We start from the raw sequence: 26,215 nt of genomic DNA on the forward strand, positions 1-26,215 counted from the left end.
CAACATGTGTGATTAGGTGAGTTTATTAAGACTCGTGGTATGATCGCATGGCTAGACATGAAGACGTAGTGAAAAAACGAAGGACGCAAGGACCAAATAGCATGGAAAACTAAAAGACAAACTAAGTTGATTAATTTTGTACAATTTTAATATTTATGCTATTTACTATGTGAAAACGGTCCATTGGCAATCGTTAGTCATAAAAAAAGATCAACAACAATCAAAGACAAAGAACACATGTTAAGATTAGCAGAATAATCACAACAAACTAGGAAGACGAGTGAAATTCTAGAAGAGTTAAGACTCATGGGTATAAATAAATAAAAATCTATAATACCATGTTATACGAGTTGACACGGATAAAAGGACTTGGCTAAGACTAGCTTGATACGAAAAAAAAATTAAAAAGAAAGAAAGTTGACGCTAAAAAGACACCTAAAACTTGACAGACTGTAGTATATCGGTAATAACTTTTGTTTTGTGACTCTTATTGTGGCTAAACCAACGCAAAATAAAAGATAAGACTCGGGGCTACAGATCCATAGGTGGCACGACACGTAAGTCTTTCTAGAACTCCGGCTATGACCAAGACAAGTTGACTCGTATGCAGGATACGGGAATAAAAATCCGGGTTGACTTAAAATAAAAATAAAAAAAAAATAAAAAAAAAAAAAAAACTATGACTCGACTCTAATAAAAAAAAAGTTTGATAAGAGAAAAAAGACGATAAGAAAAAATAAAATAAAAAATATGCACACATAAGCACATTGTCACGAATGATGCAATGAAGTTCGCAACCTAAAGTCAAGATCTATGTTTCACTATGGTCAAGCTTATTGGGTGTCAAAGGGTACCATGGTTAAGAGTTTGGACGCGTTAGCAAAGCAACCTCCCTTGAGGGTGTATGCCAACGGGTGGCTCCGCGAGTTCGTGATGAAATTGAACTCGACTCCATGGTTTGGGTGGATTTAGTGTAACACCCCATCCTTATACAAATATTGGCGTTAGCGGAAATACACCGTGACGGAGGTCACTTTGTCACTATCGGATGTTAACTTAAGTCTATATGATCTAACTGGAGCATAGACATTGAATTTTAATGTATTTAAACCTAAACGGGTCTAAAAGTGGCAATTGAGGCCCTAGAAAGAAGAACTCGACTAGGCGAACAAAAGATAGATAAACTTGAAATTACAAGAAGCCAAGGGCAGAAAAACCCTTATCGGCAAATCCCAAAACATATTAAAGCCAAACTTAGTTAAGAGAATCCACACAAACAATTCAAACAAGCCAAACCAAACCAAAGCATTCAAAAGTCCAAGTTAAGGTGGCCTAAGGCCTACTTAAACCCGGCCCAACGACACATAACCCAACATCACTCTGCATCTGAAACAACCACAAAAATTCCACAATCAGTGGGGAGCAACTAGTAGTTCTCCCTCAAATCAGTAATAGTAAGGTTTAGAAATTAAATTACAGGTAAGAAATCACTTACACTCAACCATACAAATCACGAGAATTAACTTTGCAAACAAAATCAAATAAACCAAACTGAAGCAAAAATTCATATAACCTCAAAAATATATATATAATTTCATAATCCGTTCAAAAATCATTCAAACAGCAGAATTGGCATGGAGGGAACGCTAGTGGCCTCGCAATCCACTTCCTAAGGTTTATCAGGACGAACCCCCGGTCATCTCGCAGAGACCGTGTCTAAGATTGGCCAACTCCCGGTTATGGGTAGATGCCTATAAGGTCTTACACACCCCCGGACGACAACAATTAACCCAGGTTGAGCTACCTAAGACTCGCAATCAAGGTAGTTAGCATGTTCATTAACCATCGGGAAGCAACTCGGCCTCACACCCGACTATGGCCCCACGCACAATTCAAAACCAATTAAAATAAATAATATAATATATTTCACTTAGAAATCTGCAGAGAAGCCTAAATGGCCTTACACTCAATTAAAACCGCATAAGAAAATTCATATTTCTTAAATTCAATGGAAGCTCCAATTCAAAATACATTTCAACTTACAAAAAAAATCACAAAAGGAATTGTCTGGGTTCGGGAATATAATTAATTATCGGAATCCAATAATTAAGTGCATTCACAACTCTTGGCGAAGTGATGCTAAAGACAGTGTTATCCTTCTCTAAAGCATTACGACGTCGACAATACAATCGCAACCCACACATATTCAAACACACATCGAAATATTTCACTTTAGGGGTTTATAATACCCAAAAATTCACTAATCACCTAATTAAAATATAATTTCAACTAACACAAAATACTTATAATAAAAATTAAATAAAAATCATTTCAATAAACCAAAAATCCAATCTATCATTTCGTTAAACAACCAGAACAGGACAGCAACATACAAGTCCAATAATCATTATAAAAACCCAACCAAACATGCTTCAAATGCAAAATAAAAATTAGGGCATATACATACACTCATTAGGCATCATATAAAACCATTTCGGACTTAAAATTCAAGAGAGAACATGCCCAAATAAAATCATAGATACAGCAGCCCTTACATTGAATTACAGCATAACCAAGGACACCAATCCACCCAAAAACTCACCTTATACATGAAACTAAGCTTAACCCATTATGGTACATGATCTTACAATATAATAGGCCATAACAAACATCATTTGGGCTTAGAAATTAGGCAATACACCTTTGAAATCCACCTAAACTACACGCATAGACTGACATGCTGGCAGCTTCTACATAGCTTGTTTTAGCCTCTCAAAACATATCAAACTTGCTTGGAATCGTGCCAAATTAATTAGGTTATATCCTTCCAAGATACTAATTTAGTGTAGGCATGAAATTAAACCATATAATCAGATTTAAAACTCAAATTCACACCCCCAAAACTACTGTAACTCATTCGCGGATTCCAGTTTCCCGTGCTCAATAACAAGTCCAAAACATGCCCAAAATCGAAGTTTGACACATGGAAATTATACCCAACAATCACCTATATGCTACTAAATATTCAACAGCAAGAATTAGCCCAAGAAAATAGGTTAAACTTGCCTCATAACCACAACAAAACTCATGACAGGTATGTAACATTTCTGCAGTACTTATTGTGCATTTTGTGCCTCAAAACCATGTATAAACTCGTTAAAAACATCATACAAAGATCATACAACATCAAGGATTTGATATCAACCAAGTTTGGGCACAAAAACAAGGATTAATATCACTAATTCACGTTCTATGTCATACAAATTACAGCAGCCACAAAATGAACGAAAATTACAAATGAACCTAATCCTAGCCATGTAGAAACATTAGAATTCCTAATCTAAGGGATTGTACTAGTTACCTTTGAAGAGTGACTTGATTAAAGACTTAGAAAAAGGAGTAGAAGACCCACGAAAATCCCCTTTGAAACCCACGAAAACCACACGCCCAAACAAGCCTTGTTTCTCCTTGATTCCCTTGCTTCAATGGAGATGTTCCACCACGATTTTGTTGATAAAATACACAGCAAGAAGACCCTTCATTTACCCTTGATAAAACCTTTGAGGGCCACGAAAATTTTGAGGAAGAGAGGTGATTTTTGTGCAGCGTGTGAAAGGAATGAAGATTATAATTTTGTGAAGCCTATTTGTACGTGAGAAAGGGAAGAGGAAGAGCAAGTGTTAAGGCATCATTAAGGGGGGTGTAATGAGGAGTAAATGGGAGGTTACTTAGGTTAGATAATCTGTCTTTAAATCCCCCTATCAGCTGCGTGAGATAAGAAGAAAATGGGCTCCCTTAAGCCCCTTAAATTAAGTCTCAATTACTAATGTAACATGATCCTTCTTTGGGCTCACTTAAGTGTAGGTTATTAGCTTAGGAAGAAAACTTATTAGGCCCCTAAATGCAGCAACCCACTCGCCTATCATAAGGCCCAAGCACACCTATAACCTTGTAGTTTAAACAACAGCCATTCGGTAAAAAAAAAACGAGGCAAGTGAAAGAAGTCGATTGTTTAAGAAATCGATTTCAACTTAGATTAACAATAAAAATTTAAATATTGAAATATAAATTATATATAATAAACTTAAGATAATGTAATGATTAATAACAAAATATAGATTAAAGGTAAATAGGAATGAAATTTCTGGCACGAAATTTCGGGGCGTTACATTTAGAAACTCCGATGAACCCTTATTACCACGAGTGTTTTTGGGTTGATAGAGCTTAAATCCCCCGGGCTATCCACATACGTAAAACACGTACTATTGTGGTAAAATAGATGACCGAAAATGCATATGTGACAATGCCAATTAAATCGCAGGAATACAATTCAAGAATCTTTCAAGTCTCATCCACTCATCTCAATTAAATACCGATCACTCAAATCGATAAATAACCAAGAATCCTCTCCAGCGGAGTCGCCAAATTGTAGGCGTCGTTTGAAGTGCGCCTACGTTAAAGCATGTTGTGAATATGCTTGGCACTCTTAGGAAGTGGGAATTGACCTAAGATTAGGGACAACGATTATGGACAAAGCAAAGTAGGGAGCCGCCAACAAGTTATTAAGGAACTTGTAAACCATTCACGGATCATAAAAGACAACCACGAAAAGGGACAACAAAAGGCAACAACGATTGACCCGTGAAGGTTACACCCCATTCAAAATCCATGAGATTACTAACTCCATATGGTTCGGAACCACAAAAGGAGGATCGGGGATGATGGTACGAAGTGAGTCATGGAGTCACATTCGCCCGTATTGGCCTCTACTCGATTCTTATTGTGAAAACGTATTCCTATGATCTCAAAGGCATACAAACAAAATATTCAATTTGCTCCAAACTATTATTATGCTAAATTGGTTGAATATTAATGCAACATATAATTCTAAAATATTGTGATCACTTGATTAAACAACAAGATTAAAAAGGAACCTAAACCGGTTGTTCAAATTATCTTATTGAGCATTATTTCAATTACATATTCCCTTTAAACATATAATATGGTGATCATAAATAATAATAATAGAATCAACATTATTATTGGAAGCAATTCAACAATAATAGAGTTAGTTCTAATCAAATAATAATAAACCCTAATCATGATAACAGCAACAAGAAATAATAACAAGAGTAATTAAGTGATTAATTACTCACTTTCCGCGTTTCCTTGTAATTGCTACATCATGAATAAATTGTTAGTAACTTCAATAATCAAACATAAATTAAATTAAATAAAAAGTAGAGTTGATTTGGTCCAAACCCTCAGTTAATTCTACCTTTCACGCCTTGGTTTAAATATAGAACTTCAGGTACTGTATGGACTCCTTAGAGTGCTTAAGGGATATAAAATGAGAGAATAGGGTGGCTAGAATTTAGGCTAGAGCAAGAGAAAGAGGAGAGAATATTTTTGGTGTAGGTAGAGAGAATGACTTTTGGTGTAGAAGAGAGGAAGATAGAATGATTTGATGATCAAGCTTGTTGATGATTGAAAAAGGGGAGATATGACCTCTATTTATAGGAAAAAAAGAGGGGGTTGAATCAAAAAAAAGATAAGAATTCGAATTTGAACTTTGGTTTATGTTTTTATCATATCTTTTGATTCAGAAATCGGAATAAGATGAATAAGATGTCGATGGAAAGATATTGACGTCTACTTTCTAACCCAATTGGAATCAGATTAAAATATTTAGTAGAATAAAAGATATAACCGAAATAGTGAGACGGTGTCAGTTTTGGGTAGAGTTTCGTATTTCTTTTATATCTTTTTCGTCATAGCTCGAAATTAATATTATAATATATCATTGGAAAGATAATTTTAAGAGCTATCCAACCATATAAAAATTAGATAAAAATTATGAAGCACGAAAATAATTTCTGACTATCTTTGAATGTCTTTGAATTCGAATCGAATTACTCTCGGAGTTTTATTGTATTTCAAACTCTTTAATCTTATCTTTTCAAAAAGGATAATTAGGATCTTTTAGAAATTTATAGAAGCTTCCAATTAATCCTAATTGGATTAGGAATGAGAATAAATCCTTTGTAGCCTCCACATGATCATTGGTTCGTAGGTAAGGTGGGCTTAGGTTCGGTTTAGATCCAGTTTAGAGTTTTGACCATAACTTATTCGTTACAACTCGGATTTAGGTTTATGATATACCGTTGGAAAGCTCTTTTAAAGCCCCATCCAAATATTTAATCAATGGAACTAGATTATGGATAAAAATAAACTGATCTAAATGTTTTTATAAAAAGAAAACGAAATGAATGGTTTTAAAGGACACGAAATGAATTATTTTGGGTTTAAAGGCACGAAATGAGGAAAATAAGTTATGGTTTGGTGAAATGGGTTAGGAATTGGGTTTGTTTATGAAATGTATTGGGAATGAACATGGATTTAAGCACTATAAAGATTACATACTCAACCCGACCAATAATGACGGTGAAAATTTGTTCATCATCGGGTTTGGTTTTGGGGAGACATTTTTAGGTGTCTACAGCCACCAGGCCCGTAACCTCAAAATTCCTCAAAAAGCGTGGATTATAGCCTTCAATTTCGGAATTTTTTGACCTTTTTTTGCCCGGAAATAAAAATTGCCGAAATGTTTAACATGGTTCCTAATACTCTCCGTGTGTCTAATTGAGTCGGTGGAACCATTCAATATGTCTTTAAACAGTCAATTTACCCGTTCCAAACTTGCACCGATATCGTGATCTCAAGCCTACCACAGACATTTATGGCAACATATAAGGGTCATATATGGTTCCAAACGTCATTATATGACCCTAAGATGTATCACCTTGGGTCTCAAGACTTTTCGCCACAAGGCTACGTAACCTCAAAATTACTCAAAAAGCGTGGATTATAGCCTTCAATTTTGGAATTTATTGAAGTTTTTCCGCCCGAAAATATAAATTGCCGAGATGTTTACCATGGTTCCTAATACCCTCCTGGAGTCCGATTGTGTGGGTGGAACCATCCAATATGCCTTTAAACAGTCAATTTACCTGTTCCAAACTTTCACCGATATCGTGACCTCAATCCTACCACGGACATTTGTGGCAACATATAAGGGTCATACATGGTTCCAAACTTCATTATATGACCCTACGATGTATCCCCTAGGGTCTCAAAACCTTTCCCCACTAGGTCTCGTAACCTCAAAATTCCTCAAAAAGCGTGGATTATAGCTTTTAATTTTGGAATTTTTTGACCTTTTTCGCCCGGAAATAAAAATTGCCGAGATGTTTAAAATGGTTCCTAATAGCCTCCGGGAGTCCAATTGAGTGGGTGGAACCATGCAATATACCTGAAAACGGTCAATTTACCCGTTCCAAATTTTCACCGATTTCATAAACTGAAGCCTACCACGGCTATTTTATACAAAATATAAGGGTCATATATGGTTCCAAACGTCATTATATGACCCTAAGATGTATCCCCTAGGGTCTCAAGACTTTTCGCCACCGGGCCCCGTAACCTCAAAATTCCTCAAAAAGCGTGGATTATAGCCTTCAAATTTGGAATTTTTGGAACTTTTTTCGCCCGGAAATAAAAATTGCCGAGATTTTTACCATGGTTCCTAATATCCTCTAGGAGTCCAATTGAGTGGGTGGAACTATCCAATATGCCTTTAAACAGTTAATTTACCCGTTCCAAACTTGCACCGATATCGTGACCTCAGACCTACCACGAACATTTATGGCAAGATATAAGAGTCATATATGGTTCCAAACATCATTATACGACCCTAAGATGTATGCCCTAGGGTCTCAAGACTTTTCGCCACCGAGCCCGTAACCTCAAAATTCCTCTAAAGCGTTGATTATAGCCTTCAATTTTGGGTTTTATTGACCTTTTTTCACCCGGAATTAATAATTGCCGCGATGTTGACCATGGTTCCTAATACCCTCTGAGAGTCCAATTGAGTGGGTGAAACCATCTAATATGCCTTTAAACAGTCAATTTACCCGTTCCAAACTTACACCGATATCGTGACCTCTACCCTACCACGGACATTTATTGCAACATCTAAGGGTCATATATGGTTCCAAACGTCATTATATGAACCTAAGATGTATCCCCTAGGGTCTCAAGACTTTTCGGCACCGGGCCCCGTAACCTCAAAATACCTTAAAAAGCGTGGATTATATCCTTCAATTTTTGAATTTTTCGACCTTTTTTCGCCCGGAAATAAATTTTGCCCAAATGTTTACCATGGTTCCTTATACCCTCCGGGAGTCCTTTTGAGTGGGTGGAACCATCCAATATGCCTTTTAACAGTCAATTTACCCGTTCCAAACTTGCACCGATATCGTGACCTCAAGCCTACCATAGACATTTATGGCAACATATTATAAGGGTCATATATGGTTCCAAACGTCATTATATGACCCTAAGATGTATCCCCTAGGGTCTCAAGACTTTTCAACACCGGGCCCCGTAACCTCAAAATTCCTTAAAAAGCGTGGATTGTAGCCTTCAATTTTGGAATTTTTTGACCTTTTTTCGCCCGGAAATAAAAATTGCCGAGATGTTTACCTGCCAATTAAATCGCAGGAATAAAATTCAAGAATCTTTCAAGTCTCATCCACTCATCTCAATTAAATACCGATCACTCAAATCGATAAATAACCAAGAATCCTCCCCAGCGGAGTCGCCAAATTGTAGGCGTCGTTTGAAATGCGCCTACGTAAAAGCATGTTGTGAATATGCTTGGCACTCTTAGGAAGTGGGAATTGACCTATTATTAGGGACAACGATTAGGGACAAAGAAAAGTAGGGAGCTGCCAACAAATTATTAAGGAACTTGTAAACCATTCACGGATGATAAAAAGCAACCACGAAAAGGGACAACGAAAGGCAACAACGTTTGACCTTTGAAGGTTACACCCCATTCATAATCCATGAGATTACTAACTCCATATGGTTCAGAACCACGAAAGGAGGATCGGGGATGATGGTACAAAGTGAGTCATGGAGTCACATTCGCCCGTATTGGCCTCTACTCGATTCTTATTGTGAAAAAGTATTTCTATGATCTCAAAGGCATACAAACAAAATATTCAATTTGCTCCAAACTATTATTATGCTAAATTGGTTGAATATTAATGCAACATATAATTCTAAAATATTGTGATCACTTGATTAAACAACAAGATTAAAAAGGAACCTAAACCGGTTGTTCAAATTATCTTATTGAGCATTATTTCAATTACATATTCCCTTTAAACATGCAATATGGTGATTATAAATAATAATAATAGAATAAACATTAGTATTGGAAGCAATTCAACAATAATACCGTTAGTCCTAATCAAATAATAATAAACCCTAATCATGATAACAGCAACAAGAAATAATAACAAGAGTAATTAAGTGATTAATTACTCATTTTCCGCGTTTCCTTGTAATTGCTACATCATGAATAAATTGTTAGTAACTTAAATAAAAATAGTAAATCAAATGTAAATTAAATTAAATAAAAAGTAGAGTTGATTTGGTCCAAACCCTCAGTTAATTCTACCTTTCACGCCTTGGTTTAAATATAGAATTTCAGGTACTGTATGGACTCCTTAGAGTGCTTAAGGGATATAAATGAGAGAATAGGGTGGCTAGAATTTAGGCTAGAGCAAGAAAAAGAGGAGAGAATATTTTTGGTGTAGGTAGAGAGAATGACTTTTGGTGTAGAAGAGAGGAAGAGAGAATGATTTGATGATCAAGCTTGTTGATGATTGAAAAAGGGGAGATATGACCTCTATTTATAGGAAAAAAAGAGGGGGTCGAATCAAAAAAAAGATAAGAATTCGAATTTGAACTTTGGTTTATGTTTTTATCATATCTTTTGATTCAGAAATCGGAATAAGATGAATAAGATGTCGTTGGAAAGCTATTGACGTCTACTTTCTAACCCAATTGAAACCAGATTAAAATATTTAGTAGAATAAAAGATATAACCGAAATAGTGAGACGGTGTCAGTTTTGGGTAGAGTTTCGTATTTCTTTTATATCTTTTTCGTCATAGCTCGAAATTAATATTATAATATATCATTGGAAAGATAATTTCAAGAGCTATCCAACCATATAAAAATTAGATAAAAATATGAAGCACGAAAATAATTTCTGACTATCTTTGAATGTCTTTCAATTCGAATCGAATTACTCTAGGAGTTTTATTGTATTTCAAACTCTTTAATCTTATCTTTTCAAAAAGGATAATTAGGATCTTTTAGAAATTTATAGAAGCTTCCAATTAATCCTAATTGGATTTAGGTTTATGATATACCGTTGGAAAGCTCTTTTAAAGCCCCATCCAAATATTTATTCAATGGACTTAGATTATGGATCAAAATACATTGATCTAAATGTTTTTATAAAAAGAAAACGAAATGAATGGTTTTAAAGGACACGAAATGAATTATTTTGGGTTTAAAGGCACGAAATGAGGAAAATAAGTTATGGTTTAGTGAACTGGGTTAGGAATTGGGTTGGTTTACGAAATATATTGGGAATGAACATGGATTTAAGCACTCTAAAGATTACATACTCAACCCGACCAATAATGACGGTTAAAAGTTGTTCATCATCGGGTTTGGTTTTGGGGAGACATTTTTAGGTGTCTACAGCCACCAGGCCCGTAACCTCAAAATTCCTCAAAAAGCGTGAATTATAGCCTTCAATTTCGGAAAATTTTGACCTTTTTTCGCCCGGAAATAAAAATTGCCGAAATGTTTAACATGGTTCCTAATATTCTCCGAGAGTCCAATTGAGTGGGTGGAACCATCCAATATGCCTTTAATCAGTCAATTTACCCGTTCCAAACTTGCACCGATATCGTGACCTGAAGCCTACCACAGACATTTATAGCAACATATAAGGGTCATACATGGTTCCAAACGACATTATATGACACTAAGATATATCCCCTAGGATCTCTACATTTTTCGCCACCGGGCCCCGTAACCTCAAAATTTCTCAAAAAGTGTGAATTATAGCTTTTAATTTTGGAATTTTTTAACCTTTTTTCGCCCGGAAATAAAAATTGCCGAGATGTTTACCATGGTTCCTAATACCCTCAGGGAGTCCAATTGAGTGGGTGGAACCATCCAATATACCTTAAAACGGCCAATTTACCCGTTCCAAATTTGCACCGGTTACGTAAACTAAAGCCTACCACGGCTATTTTGTACAAAATATAAGGGTCATATATGGTTCCAACCGTCATTATATGACCCAAAGATGTATCTCCTAAGGTCTCAAGACTTTTCGCCACAGGCCCCGTAACCTCAAAATTCCTCAAAAAGCGTGGATTATGGCCTTCAATTTCGGAATATTCTGATCTTTTTTCGCCCGGAAATAAAAATTTCCTAGATGTTTACCATGGTTCCTAATACCCTCCGGGAGTCCAATTGAGTAGGAAAAACCATCCAATATGCCTTAAAACGGCCAATTTACCCGTTCCAAATTTGCACCGATTTCGTAAACTAAAGCCTACCACGACTATTTTGAACAAAATATAAGGGTCATATATGGTTCCGAACGTCATTATATGACCCTAAGTTGTCCCCTAGGATCTCAAGACTTTTCGCCACCGGGCCCCGTAACCTCAAAATTCCTCAAAAATCGTGGATTATAGCCTTCAATTTTAGAATTTTTTGACCTTTTTTCGTCTGGAAATAAAAAATGCTGAGATGTTTACATCGGTTCCCAATACCCTCCGAGAGTCCAATTAAGTGGGTGGAACCATGCAATATGCTTTTAAACAGTCAATTTAGTCGTTCTAAAATAGCACCAATATCGTGACCTCAAGCCTACCACGGACATTTATGGCAACATATAACGGTCATATATGGTTCCAAACGTCATTATATGACCCTAAGATGTATCCCCTAGGGTCACAAGACTTTTCGCCACCTGGCCCCGTAACCTCAAAATTCCTCACAAACCGTGGATATAGCCTTCAATTTTGGAATTTTTTTTACCTTTTTTCGCCAGGAAATAAAAGTTGCCGAGATGTTTATCATGGTTCCTTATACACTCCGGGAGTCCAATTGAGTGGGTGAAACCATCCAATATGCCTTTAAACAGTCAATTTACCCGTTCCTAACTTGCACTGATATCGTGACCTAAAGCCTACCACACACATTTATGGCAACATATAAGGGCCATATATGCTTCCAAACGTCATTATATGACCCTAAGATGTATCCCCTAGGGTCTCAAGACTTTACGCCACCGGGCCCCGTAACCTCAAAATTCCACAAAAAGCATGGATTAGCCTTCAATTTTGGAATTTTTTGACCTTTTTTCGCCCGGAAATAAAAATTCCTGAGATTTTTACCGTGGTTCCTAATACCCTCTGGGAGTCCAATTGAGTGGGTGGAACCATCCAATATGCCTTTAAACAATCAATTTACCCGTTCCAAACTTGCGCCGATATCGTGACCTCAAGCCTACCACGCACATTTATGGCAACATATAAGGGTCATATATGGTTCCAAACTTCATTATATGACCCTAAGATATATCCCCTAGGGTTTCAAGACTTTTCGCCACCGGGCCCCGTAACCACTCAATTCCTCAAAAAGTGTGGATTATAGCCTTCAATTTAAGAATTTTTTTACCTTTTTTCGCCAGGAAATATAAATTGCCAAGATGTTTACCATGGTTCCAAATACCATCCGGGCCCTCCGGGAGTCCAATTGAGTGGGTGGAACCATCCAATATGCCTTTAAACATTCAATTAACTCGTTCCAAACTTGCACTGATATCGTGACCTCAAGCCTACCACGGACAATTGGGGCAACATATAAGGGTCATATTTGGTTCCAAACGTCATTATATGACCCTAAGATGTATCCCCTAGGGTCTCAAGACTTTTCGCTACCGGGCCCTGTAACCTCAAAATTCCTCAAAAAGCGTGTATTACAGCCTTCAATTTTGGAATTTTTTGACCTTTTTTCGCCCGAAATAAAAATTGCCGAGATATTTACCATGGTTCCTAATACCCTCCGGGATTCCAATTAAGTGGGTGGAACCATCCAATATGACTTTAAACAGTCAATTTACCCGTTCCAAACTTGCACCGATATCATGACTTCAAGCCTACCACGGAAATTTATGGAAACATGAAAGGGTCATATATGGTTCCAAACTTAATTATATGACTCTAAGACGTATCCCCTACGGTGTAAAGATTTTTCGTCACCAAGCCCCGTAATCTAAAAATTCCTCAAAAAGCGTGGATTAAGCCTTTAATTTTGGAATTTTTTGACCTTTTTTTCGCCCGGAAATAAAAATTTCCGAGATGTTTACCATAGTTCCTAATACCCTCCGGGAGTCCAATTGAGTGGGTGGAACCATCCAATATGCCTTTAAATAGTCAATTTACCCGTTCCAAACTTGCACCAATATCGTGATCTCAAGCCTACCACGGACATTAATGGCAACATATAATGTTCATATATGGTTCCAAACGTCATTATATAACCCTAAGATGTATCCCCTAGGGTCTCAAGACTTTTCGCCACCGGTCCAAGTTACCTCAAAATTCCTCAAAAAGCGTGGATTTTAGCCTTCAATTTTGGAATTTTTTGACCATTTTTCGCCCGGAAAATAAAAATTTCCGAGATGTTTACCATGGTTCCTAATACCCTCCGGGAGTCCAGTTGATTGGGTGGAACCATCCAATATGCCTTTAAACCGTAAATTTACCCGTTCTAAACTTGCACCGATATCGTGACCTTAAGCCTACCACAGACATTTATGGCAACATACATGGGACATATATGGTTCTTAACATCATTATATGACACTAAGATGTATCCCCTAGGATCTCAAGACTATTCGCCACCAGGCCCCGAAACCTAAAAATTCCTCAAAAAGCGTGGATTATAGCCTTCAATTTTGGAATTTTTTGACCTTTTTTCGCCCGGAAATAAAAATTGCTGAGATGTTTACCATGGTTCCTAATACCCTCCGGGAGTCCAATTAAGTGGGTGGAACCATCTAATATGCCTTTAAACAGTTAATTTACCCGTGCCAAACTTGCACCGATATCGTGACCTCAAGCCTACCACGGACATTTATGGCAACATATAAGGGTAATATCTGGTTCCAAACGTCATTATATGACCCTAAGATGTATCCCCTAGGGTATCAAGTCATTTCGCCACCGGGCCCCATAACCTCAAAATTCCTCAAAATGCGTGGATTATAGCTTTCAATTTTGGAATTTTTTGACCTTTTTTTGCACGGAAATAAAATTTCCCGAGAGGTTTACCATGGTTCCTAATACCCTCCAGAAGTCCAATTGAGTGGGTGGAACCATCCAATATGCCTTTAAATAGTCAATTTACCCGTTCAAAACTTTCACCGATATCGTGACCTCAAGCCTTCCACGGACATTTCTGGCAACATATAAGGGTCTTACATGGTTCCAAAGGTCATTATATGACCCTAAGATGTATCCCCTAGGGTCTCAAGACTTTTCGCCACCAGCTCCTGTAACCTCAAAATTCCTCAAAAAGCGTGGATTATAGCCTTCAATTTTGGAATTTTTTGACCTTTTTTCGCTCGGAAATAAAAATTGCGGAGATCATTACCATGGTTCCTAATACCCTCCGGGAGTCCATTTGATTGGGTGGAACCATCTAATATGCCTTTAAACAGTCAATTTACCCGTGCCAAACTTGCATCGATATCATGACCTCAAGCCTACCACGGACATTTTTGGCAACATATAAGGGTCATATATGGTTCCAAACGTCATATAATGACCCTAAGATGTATCCCCTAGGGTATCAAGACTTTTCGCCACCAGGCCCCATAACCTCAAAAGTCCTCAAAAAGCGAGGATTATAGCTTTCAATTTTGGAATTTTTTGACCTTTTTTTGTACGGAATTAAAATTTGCCGAGATAATTTTACCATGGTTCCTAATACCCTCCGAAAGTCCAACTGAGTGGGTGGAACCATCCAATATGCCTTTAAACAGTTAATTTACCCGTTCCAAACTTTCACCGATATCGTGACCTCAAGCTAACCACGGACATTTATGGCAACATATAAGGGTCATATATGGTTCCAAACGTCATATAATGACCCTAAGATGTATCCCCTAGGATATCAAGACTTTTCGTCACCAGGCCCCATAACCTCAAAAGTCCTCAAAAAGCAAGGATTATAGATTTCAATTTTGGAATTTTTTGACCTTTTTTTGCACGGAATTAAAATTATCGAGATAATTTTACCATGGTTCCTAATACCCTCCGAAAGTCCAATTGAGTGGGTGGAACCATCCAATATGCATTTAAACAGTTAATTTACCCGTTCCAAACTTTCACCGATATCGTGACCTCAAGCTAACCACGGACATTTATGGCAACATATAAGGGTCATATATGGTTCCAAACTTTATTATATGACCCTAAGATGTATCCCCTAGGGTCTCAAGACTTTTCGCCACCGGGCCGCGTAAACTCAAAATTCCTCAAAAACCGTGGATAGCCTTCAATTTTGGAATTTTTTGACCTTTTTTCGCTCGGAAATAAAAATTGTCGAGGTGATTACCATGGTTCCTAATATCCTCCGGGAGTCCAATTGAGTGGGTGTAACCATCCACTATGCCTTTAAATGGTCAATTTACTGTTCCAAACTTGCACTGATATCGTGACGTCAAGCCTACCAAGGACATTTATGGCAACATATAAGGGTCATATATGGTACCAAACGTCATTATATGTCCCTAAGATGTTCCCCTAGGATACCAAGACTTTTCGCCACTAGGCCCCTAACCTCAAAATTCCTTAGAAAGCGTGGATTATAGCCTTCAATTTTGGAATTTTTTGACCTTTTTTCGCTCGAAAATAAAAATTGCCGAGGTGTTTACCATGGTTCCTAATATCCTCCGGGAGTCCAATTGAGTGGGTGGAACCATCCAATATGCCTTTAAACAGTCAATTTACCCGTTCAAAACTTTCACTGATATCATGACCTCAAGCCTACCACGGACATTTATGGCAACATATAAGGGTCATACATGGTTCCAAACGTCATTATATGACCCTAAGATGTATCCCCTAGGGTCTTAAGACTTTTCGCTACCTGGCCCCATAACCTCAAAATTCTTCAAAAAGCGTGGATCATATAGCCTTCAATTTTGGAATTTTTTGACAATTTTTTGCCCGGAAATAAAATTTTCCGAGATGTTTACCATGGTTCCTAATACCCTCCGGGCCTCCAGGAGTCCAATTGAGTGGGTGGAACCATTTAATATGCCTTTAAACAGTCAATTTACTCGTTCCAAACTTTCATCGATATTGTGACCTCAAGCCTACCACGGACATTTCTAGCAACATATATGGGTCATATATGGTTCCAAACGTCATTATATGACCCTAAGATGTATCCCCTAGGGTCTCAAGTCTTTTCGCCACCGGGCCCCGTAACCTCAAAATTCCTAAAAAGCGTGGATGATAGCCTTCAAATTTGGAATTTTTTGACCTTTTTTCGCCCGGAAATAAAAATATCCGGGATGTTTACCATGGTTCCTAATACCCTCCAAGAGTCCAATTGAGTGGGTGGAACCATCCAATATGCCTTTAAACAATCAATTTACACGTTCCTAACTTGCACCAATATCATGACCTCAAGCCTACCACGGACATTTATGGCAACCTATAAGGGTCATTTATGGTTTAAAACGTCATTATATGAACCTAAGATGTATCCCCTAGGGTATCAAGACTTTTCGCCATCGGGCCCCATAACCACAAAATTCTTTAAAAAGCGTGGATTATAGCTTTCAATTTTGGAATTTTTTGACCATTTTTTGCCCGGAAATAAAATTTGCCGAGATGTTTACCATGGTTCCTAATACCCTCCGTGAGTCCAATTGAGTGGGTGGAACTATCCAATATGCTTTTAAACAGTCAATTTACCCGTTCCTAACTTGCACCGATATCATTACCTCAAGCTTGCCACGAACATTTATGGCAACATATAAGGGTCATATATGGTTCCAAACATAATTATATAACCCTAAGATGTATCCCTAGGGTATCAAGACTTTTTGCCACCAGGTCCCATAACCACAAAGTTCCTCAAAAGCGTGGAATATAGCCTTCAATTTTGGAATTTTTTGACTATTTTTTGCCCGGAAATTAAATTTGCCGAGATGTTTACCATGGTTCCTAATACTCTCCTCAAGTCCAATTGAGTGGGTGGATTCATCCAATATGCCTTTAGACAGTCAATTTACCTGTTCTAAACGTTCACCGGTATAGTGACCTCAAGCCTACCACGGACATTTATGGCAACATACAAGGGTCATATATGGTTAAAAACTTCATTATATGACCCTAAGATGTATCCCCTAGGGTATCAAGACTTTTCGCCACCGGGTCCCGAAACCTCAAAATTCCTCAAAAAGCGTGGATTATAGCCTTCAATTTTGGAATTTTTTGACCTTTTTTCGCCCGGAAATAAAAGTTGCCGAGATGTTTACCATGGTTCCTAATACCTTCCAGGAGTCCAATTGAGTGGGTGGAACCATCCAATATGCCTTTAAACAATCAATTTACACGTTCCAAACTTGCACTGATTTCGTGACCTCAAGCCTACCACGGACATTTATGGAAACATATAAGGGTCATATATGGTTCCAAACGTCATTACATGACCCTAAGATGTATCCCCTAGGGTCTCAAGACTTTTCGCCACCGGGCCCCGTAACCTCAAAATTCCTCAAAGAGCGTGGATTATAGCCTTCAATTTTGTATTTTTTTGACCTTTTTTTCGCCCGAAAATAAAAATTGCAGAGATATTTGCCATTGTTCCTATACTCTACGGGAGTCCAATAGAGTAGCTGGAACCGTCCAATATGCCTTTAATCGGTCAATTTACCCGTTCCAAACTTGCACCGATATCATCACCTCAAGCCTACCACGGACATTTATGGCAACATATAAGGGTCATATATGGTTCCAATCGTCATTATATGACCTCAAGATGTATCCCCTAGGGTATCAAGACTTTTCACCACCGAGCCCCATAACCTCAAAATTCCTCAAAAAGCGTAGATTATAGCCTTAAATTTTCGAATTTTTTGACCATTATTTGCCCGGAAATAAAATTTGCCGAGATGTTTACCATGGTTCCTTATATCCTCCGAAAGTGCAATTGAGTGGGTGGAACCATCCAATATGCCTTTAAACAGGCAATTTACCTGTTCCAAACTTTCACCGGTATCGTGACCTCAAGCCTACCACGGACATTTATGGCAACATATAAGGGTCATATATGGTTTCAAACGTCATTATATGACCCTAAGATGAATCCCCTAGGGTCTCAAGACTTTTTACCACCGGGCCCCGTAACCTCAAAATTCATCTAAAACCGTGGATTATAGCCTTCAATTTTGGAATTTTTTGACCTTTTTTCGCCTGAAAATTAAAATTGCCGAGTTATTTACCATGGTTCCTATACCCTACGAGGATCCAATTGAGTAGGTGGAACCATCTAATATGCCTTTAAACAGTCAATTGACCCATTCCAAACTTGCATTGATATCATGACCTCAAGCCTACCACGGACATTTATGGCAACATATAAGGGTCATATATGGTTCCAATCGTCATTATATGACCCTAAGATGTATCCCCTAGGGTATCAAGACTTTTCGCCACCGGGCCCCATAACCTCAAAGTTCCTCAAAAAGCGTGGATTATAGCCTTCAATTTTGGAATTCTTTTACCTTTTTTCGACCGGAAATAAAATTCGCCAAGATGTTTATCATGGTTCCTAATACCCTCCGGAAGTCCAATCCAATTGTGGGGATGGAACCATCCAATATGCCTTTAAACAGTCTATTTACCCGTTCCAAACTTTCACCGATATCGTGACCTCAAGCCCACCACAACCATTAATGGCAACATATAAGGGTCATTTATAGTACCAAACGTCATTGTATGACCCTAAGATGTATCCCCTAGGGTCTCAAGACTTTTCGCCTTCGGGCCCCATAACCTCAAAATTCCTCAAAAAGCGTGGATTATAGCCTTCAATTTTCGAACATTTATGGCAACATATAATGGTCATATATGATTCCAAACGTCATTATATGACTCTAAGATGTATCCCCTAGCGGTCTCAAGACTTTTCGCCACCAGGCCCCGTAACCTCAAAATTACTCAAAAAGCATGGATTATAATCTTTAATTTTGGAATTTTTTGACCTTTTTCGCCTTGAAATAAAAATTGTCGAGATGTTTACCATGGTTCCTAATACCCTCCGGGAGTCCAATTGAGTGGGTGGAACCATCCAATATGCCTTTAAACAGTCAATTTACCCGTTTTAAACTTGCACCGATATCGTGACCTCAAGCCTACCACGGACATTAATGGCAACATATAAGGGTCATATATGGTTCCAAACGTCATTACATGACCCTAAGATGTATCCCCTATGGTCTCAAGACTTTTCGCCACCGGGCCCATAACCTCAAAATTCCTCAAAAAGCGTGGATTATAGCCTTCAACGTTTTTGACATTTTTTCGCTCGGAAATAAAAATTGCCGAGATGTTTACCATGGTTCCTAATACCCCTCGGGAGTCTAATTGAGTGGGTGGAACCATCCAATATGCCTTTAAACAGTCAATTTACCCGTTCCAAACTTTCACCGATATCGTGACCTGAAGCCTACCACGGACATTTATGGCAACGTATAATGGTCATATATGGTTCTCAACGTCATTATATGACCCTAAAATGTATCCCCTAGGGTCTCAAGACTTTACGCTACCGGACCCCGTAACCTCAAAATTCGTGGATTATAGCCTTCAATTTTGGAATTTTTTGACCTTTTTTCGCCCGGAAATAAAATTGCTGAGATGTTTACCATGGTTCCTAATACCCTCCGAGAGTCCAATTGAGTGGGTGAAACCATCCAATATGCCTATAAATAGTCAATTTACCCGTTTCAAACTTGCACCGATATCGTGACCTCAAGCCTACCACGGACATTTATGGCACAATATATGGGTCATATATGGTTCCAAACGTCATTATATGACCCTAAGATGTATCCCCTAGGGTCTCAAGACTTTTCGCCACCTGGGCCTGTAACCTCAAAATTCGTCAAAAAACGTGGATATTCAATTTTGGAACTTTTGACCTTTTTTCTCCAGGAAATAAAAATTGCCGAGATGTTTACCATGGTTCCTAATACCCTCCGGGAGTCCGACTGAGTGGGGGGGAACCATCGAATATGCCTTTAAACAGTCAACTTACCCGTTCCAAACTTGCACCAATATCGTGACCTCAAGCCTACCTCAGACATTTATGGCATCATATAAGGGTCATATATCGTTCCAAACGTTACTATATGACCCTAAGATGTATCTCCTAGTGTTTCAAGACTTTTCGCCATCGGGTCCTGTAACCTCAAAATTCCTCAAAAAGCGTGGATTATAGGCTTCAATTTTGGAATTTTTTAACCTAATTTCACCATGAAATTAAAATTACTGAGATGTTTACCATGGTTCCTAATACCCACCGGGAGTCCAATTGAGTGGGTGGAACCATCCAATATGCCTTTAAACAGTCAATTTACCCGTTCCAAACTTGCGCCGATATCGTGACCTCAAGTCTACCACGGACATTTATGGCAACATATAAGGGTCATATATGGTTACAAACGTCATTATATGCCCTAAGATGTATCCCCTAGGGTCTCTATACTTTTCGCCACCGGGCCCCGTATCCTCAAAATTCCTCAAAAAGCGTGGATTATAGCCTTCAATTTTGGAATTTTTCGATCTTTTTTCGTCGAAAATAAAAATTATCGAGATTTTTACCAAGGTTCCTAAAACCCTCCGGGAGTCCAATTGATTGGGTGGAACCATCCAATATGCCTTTAAACGGTCAATTTACCCCTTCTAAATTTGCATCGATTTCTTAAACTGAAGCCTACCACGGACATTTATGGCAACATATAAGGATCATATATGGTTCCAAACGTCATTATATGACTCTAAAATGTATCCCCTATGGTCTCAAGACTTTTCTCCACCGGGCACCGTAACCTCAAATTTCCTCAAAAAGCGTGGATTATAACCATCAATTTTGGAATTTTTTGACCTTTTTTCGCCCGAAAATAAAAAATGCCGAGATGCTTACCATTAACCCTAATACAAGCTGGGAGTCTATTTGGGTGGGTCCAACCATCCAATATGCTTTTAAACAGTCAATTTACCCGTTCCAAACTTGCACTGATATCGTAACTTCAAGTTTACCACGGACATTTATGGCAACATATAATGTACATATATCGTTCCAAACGTCATTATATGACCCTAAGATGTATCCCCTAGGGTGTCAAGACTTTTCGCCACCGGGCCCCTTAACCTCAAAATTCCTCGAAAAGCGTGGATTATAGCCTTCAATTTTGGAATTTTTTGACCTTTTTTGGCTCGAAAATAGAAATTGCCGAGATGTTTACTATGGTTCCTAATACCCTCTAGGAATCCAGTTGAGTGGGTGGGGTAATATGCCTTAAAACGGTCAATTTACCCGTTCCAAATTTGCACTGATTTCATAAACTGAAGCCTACCACGGCTCATTAGAAAAACGAATGGCAACAAAATATAACAATTGGATATCAAAAAGATGGAGAATTAGAATTATGGAAAATAGGAGATTTTAGGGAGATAATTAAAAATACAATTTACCAAAATATTTTCCCAAAATCTTTATGGGATGGCCGAAATTATTGAGCTTTCCTAAGCTCATATTTTCAGCCTTCCTATTTAGTATTTAGGAATATATTTTACTAGTTTTAAGGAATTAAAAATAATTGTGTATATAATATATATTGTAATAAATAATTAAATAATAAAATACCAAATATTTACCAAATAATTTAACTTATAAAATCAGATTTTATTCATAAGAAAATCTGAAATTATTAGCTATATAAATTATATTTTCGGACTTATTAAAATAATAATAAAATATAGCTTTTGCCTTAAATAAAATATCCGAAATTTATAAATAAATCCGGTTTTTAAAATAGGATAAATGGATAATAAATCTTATCCAAAATAATGATTAGTTTTCAAAATACTTTTGGCGCCAAAATTCAAATATTATTTTGGCTCCAAATAATAAATTTACTAAAATACCCTTTTTATAAAATAATTCCTAATTAATAATTAGGAAAATACGTATGAAAATACGGGGTATTACAGTCTACCCCCCTTAAAATAAGTTTCGACCCGAAACTTGGTCAAAAGAAACGAAGATCATTTTGAAATTATTGGTTCATGCACATCCTAACTTGACTCAAGACTCCAACTCAACTCAAATAAGACTCGAAATAACTCAAAAATGACTGGAAAAGTTGACGCGCGAAACTCTATCGCCCTCTACCCCCCTTAAAAGGAGTTACGTCCCTGTAACTCGACCACTAACCTTAGGCAAACAGTTCTGGGTAACGTTTCCTCATATCAGCCTCAGCTTCCCATGTAGCCTCTTCAGTTTTCTGATTTGACCACAATACTTTCACAATGCTCACATCCTTGTTCCTTGTGCTCCTGACCTTAGAGTCAAGAATCTTTACCGGTCTTTCCTCATAAGTCAAATTCTCATCCATCTCAATGGTTTCTGGTTGTAACACATGTGTCACATCAGGAATATACTTTCGGATTTGGCTCACATGGAACACATTGTGAACCCTTTCAAGCTCGTTAGGCAAATCCAACTTATAAGCCACTTTTCCCACTTTCTGAATGATCTCATAAGGCCCTATGTACTTTGGGCTTAATTTTCCTTTCTTCCCGAACCTCATCACACCTTTCATGGGTGAGATCTTTAACAAAACCTTCTCTCCTACTTCATATTCCACTTCCCTCCTTTTCAAATCAGCATAACTTTTCTGTCGATCTTGGGCTGCCTTAATCTTTTCTTGGATCAACTTGACCTGCTTCACCATATCCTCAATCATTTCTGGTCCAAGTACCATAGTTTCACTTATATCATTCCAACATACTGGGCTTCTACACTTTCGACCATACAAAGCTTCAAACGGTGCCATCCCAATGCTTGCATGGTAGTTGTTGTTGTATGAGAACTCTAATCCATGTGGTCTTCCCAAGACCCTTGATACTCCATCACACAAGCTCTTAACATGTCCTCCAATGTCTGAATCGTTCTTTCTGTCTGACCATCTGTCGCAGGATGAAATGCTGTGCTCATTAACAACTTAGTTCCCATCGCCTTTTGTAAACTTTGCCAAAAGTTAGACAAAAACCTTGAATCTCTATCCGAAATGATATCCGTGGGTACCCCATGGTACTTCACCACAAACTTCACATAAGCTCTTCCCAACTGATCCATGGTCCAAGTACTTCTCATGGGTATGAACGCTGCTGACTTCGTCAACCTGTCCACTATTACCCCAATAGTGTCATTCCCTGCCTTGGTCTTTGGCAAAGCTCCCACAAAATCCATAGAAATCGAATCCCATTTCCACTTGGGCACCTCCAAGGACTGGACCTTTCCTTGAGGCCTACGATGCTCAATCTTCACCTTCTGACATGTCAAACATTTAGCCACAAATTCAGCCACTTCTTTCTTCATATTGGGCCACCAAAAAGTCTTCTTCATGTCCTTATACAACTTATCCCCTCCAGGATGCATTGAATAAGGAGAATTATGGGCTTCTGAAATTCTGATCACCAAAAAGTCTTCTTCATGTCCTTACACAACTGATCTGGAACTACCATCACATTCACCGTATGTTCTCACTTTCTACTCAAAGCATCTGCCACCACATTAGCCTTTCCCTCATGATACTGAATATCCAATGTATAATCACTCATGTACTCCAACCATCGTCTCTGTCTCCTATTCAAGTGCGTCTGGGTGAAAATGTACTTCAAACTCTTATGATCCGTGAAAATCCTACAAGTCACCCCATACAAGTAATGTCTCCAAATCTTCAAGGCAAACACTATTGCAGCTAACTCCAAATCATGGGTTGGGTAATTCCCTTCATGAATCTTCAACTGTCTCGAGGCATACGCAATCACCCTTCGATTCTGCATCAACACACATCCCAATCCTAACCTCGATGCATCACTATACACGTCATATAGATCACTCCCATCCGGCAAAGCCAGCACAGGTGCTATGGTTAACCTTTCTTTCAAGATCTTAAATGCCTCCTCACACTCTTGGGTCCATGAGAACTTATGGTCCTTTTTCATCAAACTTGTCATGGGCTTCGCGATCCTTGAAAAATCCTTCACAAACCTTCTGTAATAGCCTGCTAAACCCAAGAAACTCCTTACATCCGACACATTCTTTGGGGTTGGCCAATCACTCACAGCTCGAATCTTGCTTGGGTCCACCGAAACTCCGTCCTTGGAAATCACATGGCCCTAAAATGCTACTTTCTCCAACCAAAACTCACACTTAGATAACTTGGCGTACAACTGATGCTCTCTTAAACATGACAACACTTGTCTCAAATGCTCCTTATGCTCTTCTTCATTCTTTGAATATATCAAAATATCATCAATAAACACCACTACAAACTTGTCCAAGTATGGCCTGAAAATCCTATGCATCAAGTCCATGAATACTGCAGGTGCATTGGTCAAACCAAATGGCATAACTGTAAACTCATAATGACCATAACGGGTCCTGAAAGCACTTTTTGCGATATCTTGCTCTGCAATTCTCAACTGGTGATAACCCGATCTCAAATCTATCTTTGAGAACACCCCTGCTCCTTTCAACTGGTTAAACAAATCATCGATCCTTGGTAATGGATACTTATTCTTCACCATCACCTTGTTCAACTCTCGGTAATCAATACACAACCTTATACTTCCATCTTTCTTCTTCACAAACAATACTGGAGCTCCCCAAGGTGATGAACTAGGCCTAATATAACCTTTTTCCAACAAATCATCCAACTGGGTCTTCAACTCCCTCAACTCAGCTGGAGCCATCCTATATGGAGCCTTAGAAATAGGTCTAGTTCCAGGAACTAGATCGATAGTGAACTCAACATCCCTCACTGGTGGCATACCAGGAATATCATCCGGAAACACATCTGGAAATTCTTCCACAACAGGAATACCCTCTTCACCTTTCTTTTCCTCACTTTCAACCTCTTGAACACTACACAAAAACAAAGGACAACCCTTCTTAACCAGCTTTTGTAGTTGCATTGCCGACACAATTCTCAACCCTAAGCTTTTCCCTTCCTTTTTATACACCACTTTGGTCTTTATTTGGGCTAGTCAAGGTGACCTTTTCAGCCGCACAATCAATATTTGCTTCATACTTTCCCAACCAATCCATACCCAGAATCACATCAAAGTCATTTAAGTCAAACTCGATCAAATCAGCCAGAAACTCTACCCCAGAGATGGAAATAGGCACACTCAAAAATAATCTCGAACAACTCCTCACTTCCCCAGACGGAATAGACACATCTAGAGAAACTGACTTAGGACTCTCTAACCCGAGACTCCCAACTACTTTCTTAGAAATAAAAGAATGTGACGCCCTTGAATCAAACAAGACTTTCACAGGAGAAGAACTTATAAAGAAAACACCAATTACCACATCATTAGCAGACTCAGCCTGCCGACTATTCATCAAGAACACACGACCCTTTGGGGCACCTCCCGCACCGCTACTGGTTCCAGCCTTGGTTGTAGGTCCACTAGACTGAGGTGGTTTACTAGGTGCACTAGACTCTTTCACCTTCCCAGACTTAACATCAGCTTCCTTCTTGAAACACTCATACTCACGGTGTCCCAACTTCTGACAGTAACGACAAGTTACCGGGTTTCCCTCACAGTCCTTCCCTGGATGGTCTTTCTCACACCTCTTGCAGAAATACTTCCTCTTGGGTTTCTCACCCCTTTGGTTCCCATTCCCTTTATGCTTGGATGACTATCCCCCATTCCCCTTCCCAAAGTTCCCTTTGTTGTCCCTCCTATCTCCAGAATTCCCTTGGTAATTCCCATTGGGCTTGTGCCTCTTTTCACCCCCGTGAAAAGAGTCTGGGTTCTTCCTTTTCTCTCCCGCCTGCTCCATCTCCCTCCCCTTAATTTCGTACAGATGGGCTGCACGGCCATAGACTTCATCTAGGGTCTCAAAAGTCACTCCCCCTAGCTTCCCTTGGAGGGTCAAGG

Source organism: Chenopodium album, chromosome 19 (assembly GCF_948465745.1).
Source record: "Chenopodium album chromosome 19, dcCheAlbu1.1, whole genome shotgun sequence".
Taxonomy (NCBI): domain Eukaryota; kingdom Viridiplantae; phylum Streptophyta; class Magnoliopsida; order Caryophyllales; family Amaranthaceae; genus Chenopodium; species Chenopodium album.